We start from the raw sequence: 6,000 nt of genomic DNA on the forward strand, positions 1-6,000 counted from the left end.
TACAGATATATCCTGCTAAAGCATAGAGGTTTCAGGGGCCAGGCGGGTAATTCAAATGAGTGAAGTGAGCTGAGCTAGTCTTTACTGCCACAGATAAATATGTTTCTTTCTGTTTTTCTTAAAACATGTGGACTATCTTTCATTTTTCCTACAAAAAATTGTTCAGTTTCTTCCTACAGTCCTTTAAGAAAAATGCAGCTGGGCGAGGTGGCTCCCACCGATAATCCCAGCACTTTGAGAGGAAGAGACAGGAGGATTGCTTGAGGCCAGGAGTTCCAGACCAGTCTGGACAGCAAAGTGAGACCCTTTCTCTACAAAAATAGAAAAAATAAAATGAAATAAATAAAATATAAAATTGGCTGGGCGCGGTGACTCACGCCAGTAATCCCAGCACTTTGGAAGGCTGAGGTGGGCGGATCACTTGAGGTCAGGAGTTGGAAACCAGCCTGGCCAACATGGTGAAACCCCGTCTCTACTAAAAATACAAAAATTAGCTAGGTGTGGTGGTGCACGCCTGTAATCCCAGCTACTCGGAGGGCTAAGCCAGGAGAATTGCTTGAACCCAGGGGGCGGAGGTTGCACCATCTCAAAAAAATGTAATATATTACATATATATAGTAATATATATAATATTACATATATAGTAATATATATGTAATATTACATATATAGTAATACATATATAATATTACATATATATAGTAATACATATATATAATATTACATATATATTATATATATAAGTTAGCCTGGTGTGGTGGCACACACCTGTAGTCTCAGCTACCTGGGAAGTTGAGATAGGAGGATTCCTTGAGTCCAGGAGGTTGAGGCTGCAGTGCTAGCTTCCTACTCTTAACCTCTCTCTCTTCTCTGAACATGAGTGAGGAAGCACAGAGCCCTGATCCTAAAGCTTGGAATGAGGCTAACCTGAGCATGGTAGAATGGAAAGGGAGAAAGAATCTGAGTCTTTGATGACAACATTGAGCCACTGGTTTGAACTGACACGAAGTGTACCCCATCCCCTAACTGCAGGTTTCATGAACCAATAACCTCCCTGATTGTTTAAGGCAGTTTGAATCATGTTTGCTTTATTTGCAACTGAAGCCAACTGCGTTCAGCAATCAATGATGATAATAATTATGACACTAGATCTCTCAATTCACCTACTACATCCTAAGTGCTTTGGAACCCCCAGCTCTCCATGGTTATTTTCATTTAACAGATGAAGATACCATCTGGGCACAGTAGTTCATACCTGTAATCCCAACATTTTGGGAGGTAGAGGTGGGAGGATTGCTTGAGGCCAGGAGTTCCAGACCATTCTGGGCAACACAGCGAGACCCATCTCTACTAAAAATACAAAAATTAGCTGGGACCTGTAGTCCCAGCTACTCAGGAGGCTGAGGCGGGAGAATCGCTTGAGCCTGGGAGGTTGAGGCTGCAGTGAGCTATGATGACACCACTGCACTCCAGCCAGGGAAACAGAGAGACCCTGTCTCGAAAAAACAAACAGGTGAAAAGTGAAGATGCTGCGGTTCAGGGAGGTTGCATTCAAATAATCACAAGGCCATGGAACCAGTTTTCAAAGTATTTAAAATAAAGTTAGGGTAGGGTGTGACGACTCAAACCTGTAATCCCAGCACTTTGTGAGGCTGAGGCCAGGGGATCGCATGAGCCCGAGTTCGAGACCAGCCTGGGCAACATGGTGAAAACCTGTCTCTACAAAAAAATACAAAAATTTTTGGATGTGGTGGTGCTTGCCTGTAGTCCCAGCTACTCTGGAGCCTGAGGAGGGAGAATTGATTGAGGCTGGGAGGTCGAGGCTGCAGTGAGCCATGATTGTGCCACTGACTCCATTCCAGCATGGGCAACAGAATGAGACGGTGTCTCAAAAACACCACCACCACCACCACCACCACCACCACTAACAAACGACAACAAAAAACAAAGTTAGTTTTTTTTTTTAACAGCTCAGTGAAATAGGTAGGTTAAGTATTATCGCCAGTTTATGGATTAATTAGCAGCTTGGAGAAAATAATTGGCCTGGAGCCCAAGTATGGCTTTAAAACATGAGTAAGGCACTGGCAGAAGTGAAACTAAATAAATGAGCAATCGATATAGTTGTGTTTTTGTTGCCTGAGAGTTACAGTGATTGGGCAAGGGAGGTAACAGTTATTAGGGCACTCCTAAAAAGACTAGTGGATCTCAGACTACCCAGCTATTCCCACGTGCTAAGCAGATATCTTCAAGGCCATTTCTTGGTAATTGTGAGGGCAAAAGGTTTTACACTTTCTCTGTTGCACCAGAAACAGAAGCAAATGTGGCAATGTTGTTCAAGGAATCTTGCAAATTGTAGCTTCCTAGCTCTAAGCTCCAGTTATCTTACCAGCAGCCTCATCAGAAAGCCATATCTCAGCACTGAACTAATCAGAAAGGAAAATGGGGAAAATATCCCACCCATAGAACTGACAAACAATTTCAAATAATAAATTATACAGTGGTGGCATGGTATGAAGAAAATTGCAGCAGTCACATTGGCTCATGCCTGTAATCTTAGTGCTTTGGAAGGCCGAGGCAGGTGGATCACCTGATGTCGGGAGTTTGAGATCAGCCCGGCCAACATGGTGAAACCCCATCTCTACTAAAAATACTAAAATTAGCCGAGCATGGTAGCAGGCGCCTGTAATCCCAGCTACTCGGGAGGCTGAGGCAGGAGAATTGCTTGAACCCGGGAGGTGGAGGTTGCACTGAGCCGAGATCACACCACTGTGCTCCAACCTGGGCAACAGAGCAAAACTCCGTCTCAAAAACAAAAACAAAAACAAAAAAAAGAAAGAAAGAAAATTGCACAAAACAAAGCTTGAAGAAAGGAGGAAAGAGAAGTGTTGTATTTCTGGCTGGGAAGACTAAAACAGACCAACCCAGCAATCCTTCCCAAATTTAAATCCAATTTAATGCAGTTCCAATAAAACATCTACTGACATATTTTGGCATTAAATCAAAATGATCCTAAAGTTCATTTGAAATGGGAAATTAGTAGGGATAACCAGGATTTTAAAAAATAAAGAAAAGGTGACTTGCCTGTATGATATTAAAATATATTAAAAACTGCAAAATATTGGGAAAAAGCACCCTACAATAACTTAAATTGTTTAAGGGCTTATTAAGTATATGATCTATAAGGGAAGAAAGGGAATATACATATATACACACTTAGACTGGGCAATTTGAATTTCTAGGAACTTATGATGTAGAAAAGCTTGTGTGTGTAGATAGACGGCTACTGAGATGTTCACTGCAGTGCTATTTATAATATGTAAAACAAACAGCTAAGAATATGTTCAGGCCACCTGCAGTGGCTCACACCTGTAATCCCAGCACTTTGGGAGGGTGAGGTAGGAGGATCACCTGAGCCCAGGAGTTTGAGACCAGCCTGGGTGACAAAGCGAGACCCTGGCTCTACCAAAAAATACAAAAAAAATTTAATTGGGTGTGGTGATGTGCACCTTGTAGTCCTAGCTACTTGGGAGGATCTGGCGGGAGGATCTCTTGAGCCCAGGAGTTCGGAGGCTGCAGTGAGCTATGATTGTGCCACTGCACTCCAGCCTGGGCAACAGAGGAAGACTCCATCTCTCAAAATAAATAAATAAAAAGAAAAAGGGGATTATGTTCATATGTTACGATGAGCAAACAGGTTACTAATTTTAAAAGTGAAAAATCTTTAGATGGTAATAACAATGCAAATTCACCTCTTCCCTCCAAAAAATAAAAAATAAAAATAAAATAAGTAAAGGTTATCAGGCATTTCCCTCTTCTCTCTCTCTCACTCTGTCTCTCTCTCACGCCTTCAGCCTGCAAACCTGAAGACTTCCTTTTTCTGAGAAGACATCAGGTTACTTGTTCCCGTGCCCCTGCCCTCCACGACTCCCACTGCTACTGGACGTCTCGCTTTGGCGGAAGGTAGTGCGAGATCCGAGCAGGCAGCTCCACCATCAGAGCCGAGGAAATGAAACCAACTCGGTCCTGAGTTCCAGGAACTCGGACCGGGTCACCCTCACCCCTGGTTCTTCCCATCACCGCCCAGGAATCCGGCTGCAGCCCCTCGGCCCCGCCGCCTCCTGGGAAGACCCCATGCTCACCTTCGCGCCTCCCGAGGGGTGTGCGTCCAATCTGTCCCGTGCACAGTTCCAAAAAGCTCGCTCTTCCACCTTCTTTCCCACGACCGCCTCCTGCCCAGGCGAGAAGTTTGCAAACGCGAGGCCCGCGGGAGTTCCCCTGCGCCCCCTTCCCTGGTGCCCGCGCCCTGCACTCTGCTGACCGTACCGGACGCCACACGTGGCTGGCGGCGACAAGGTGCCCCGATCCCTACCTGAGGGAAACCCCGGCCACTGCAGCTGCACTTGAGCAGGGTCCCTCCACTCAGCCGCTTGGACGGCTGTTTCTGTCCTGTGCCCTCCGGAGGCCACTGCCTCAGGTCTGTGATGCCTGCAGAGAATGCTGCGACACTTCCCCCTCCGACGTGGCTCCAGCTGCCAACCACCAGGCTCACGGTGCCCTGGCTCCCTGGAGCCGCTTTCTAGGCAGCTCGGAGCCACGGCCCCTCCCTTCCTTCCTCCTGTCCTTTCCACACTCTTCCTGCCTTCCCCAAAGTCACTCGGTAACTACGCTGTACACGTCAGTACCAAGCCTTCTTTAGGGGCTGGGGATTCAGAATAGAATAAGGTCCCAGCAACTATTATAACCAGGACACAGTATGAGAAGGACTGGAAGTTTAGAGAAAAACTGAAAGTTGGAGAGGAGCTTCTGGTGTTTCCTTCTCTGTGCTGGATAATATTGGCGGGGTGGGGAGGGTACGAGGGAAGAGACACCAAAGTGGGAAAAAAGTCACTTCCTCTTCTAAGGTCATTGCAGAACATCCTGTTACAGTGTGAGTCAGATTTTCTTAAGATTAACTACATCTTCAGCTAGAAAGTCTAAGTAGTGTTATGCATTTACTCAACAGACTATTTGCCTCTAAAAGAACAGAACTGGGAGCTGGGTGTGGTGGCTCATGCCTGTAATTCCAGCACTTTGGGAGGCGGAGGTGGCCAGATCACCTGAGGTCAGGAGTTCAAGACCATCCTGGCCAACGTGGTCTCTACTAAAAATACAAAAATTAGCCAGGCGTGGTAGTGCATGCCTGTAATCCCAGCTACTCGGGAGCCTGAGAGGGGAGACTCGCTTGAACCCGGCCTTGGAGATTCATTTCTTCGCCTTGCTATTGTTCTTCGTCTCCTGCATCATCAGTTTTCTTCCTGTCTTAGGTGAAGAGATTGAGGTGAGGCAGGAGAATAGGGTCTGCAGGCAGGAAACATAAAGCTGATTCACGCTGACTTCTTAGAACTAAATAAAATGGAAACATTTCAGCTATGACAGGAAATATTTTCTTCATTTACATATGGCGTTCACTGAGTAAGTGACTGAGCAACTTCACTTCATCTTCTTCATTTACATAGGGTGTACACCAAGTAACCAATGGGAGCCTCTAGAGGGTATTTAAATCCCAGAAAATTCTGTAACGGAGTTCTTGAGCCCCTATGCTCAGGCTGGCTCCCACCCTGTGGAGTGTACCTTTGTTTTCAATACATCTCTGCTTTTGTTGCCTCATTCTTTCCTTGCTTTGTGCATTTTGCCCATTTCTTTGTGCAAGATGCCAAGAACCTGGACACCTTCAACAAGTAACACAGGTGCCTGTGATTTATTGAAGGAAGACTCTTAGGAGAGTGGTGGGTATGATAGGGCAGAGGAAGAAAAAGTGAAACAAGTATGTAGTCAGTGGAGGCTCCATGGGGAGGTCTGGAATGTGAAGGTCTGGAACAAGAGGCAGCCTCCTTTCTGCCCAGGGCAATTCTTCTGGACGAGGGGGAAGCTGTGTGAGTGTTTAGCTGTCAACACTCATAGCAGCTGCAGGATGGGTATACTGATCTGCTATAAACAAAATCATACAATGTATAACCTTTT

General features: G+C 45.7%; 1 protein-coding gene across 4 annotated transcripts in view; it reads right to left on the minus strand.

Annotated features, from left to right (window-relative positions):
* MLKL (mixed lineage kinase domain like pseudokinase) overlaps positions 1-5,457 on the minus strand; it is a 29,965-nt gene extending 24,508 nt beyond the window's left edge. For 2 of the 4 annotated variants that reach the window (XR_010152454.1, XM_063797433.1), the window contains exons 1-2: positions 4,370-4,886; positions 4,140-4,229 (exon numbers count right to left, since the gene is read on the minus strand). The gene's annotated coding sequence lies outside the window, so the exon portion shown is untranslated. The other 2 variants (XM_016930165.4, XM_054669576.2) reach the window with 2 other exon arrangements.
* Positions 5,458-6,000: the final 543 nt, after the last annotated feature.

This window comes from Pan troglodytes, chromosome 18 (assembly GCF_028858775.2).
Source record: "Pan troglodytes isolate AG18354 chromosome 18, NHGRI_mPanTro3-v2.0_pri, whole genome shotgun sequence".
NCBI classification, from domain to species: domain Eukaryota; kingdom Metazoa; phylum Chordata; class Mammalia; order Primates; family Hominidae; genus Pan; species Pan troglodytes.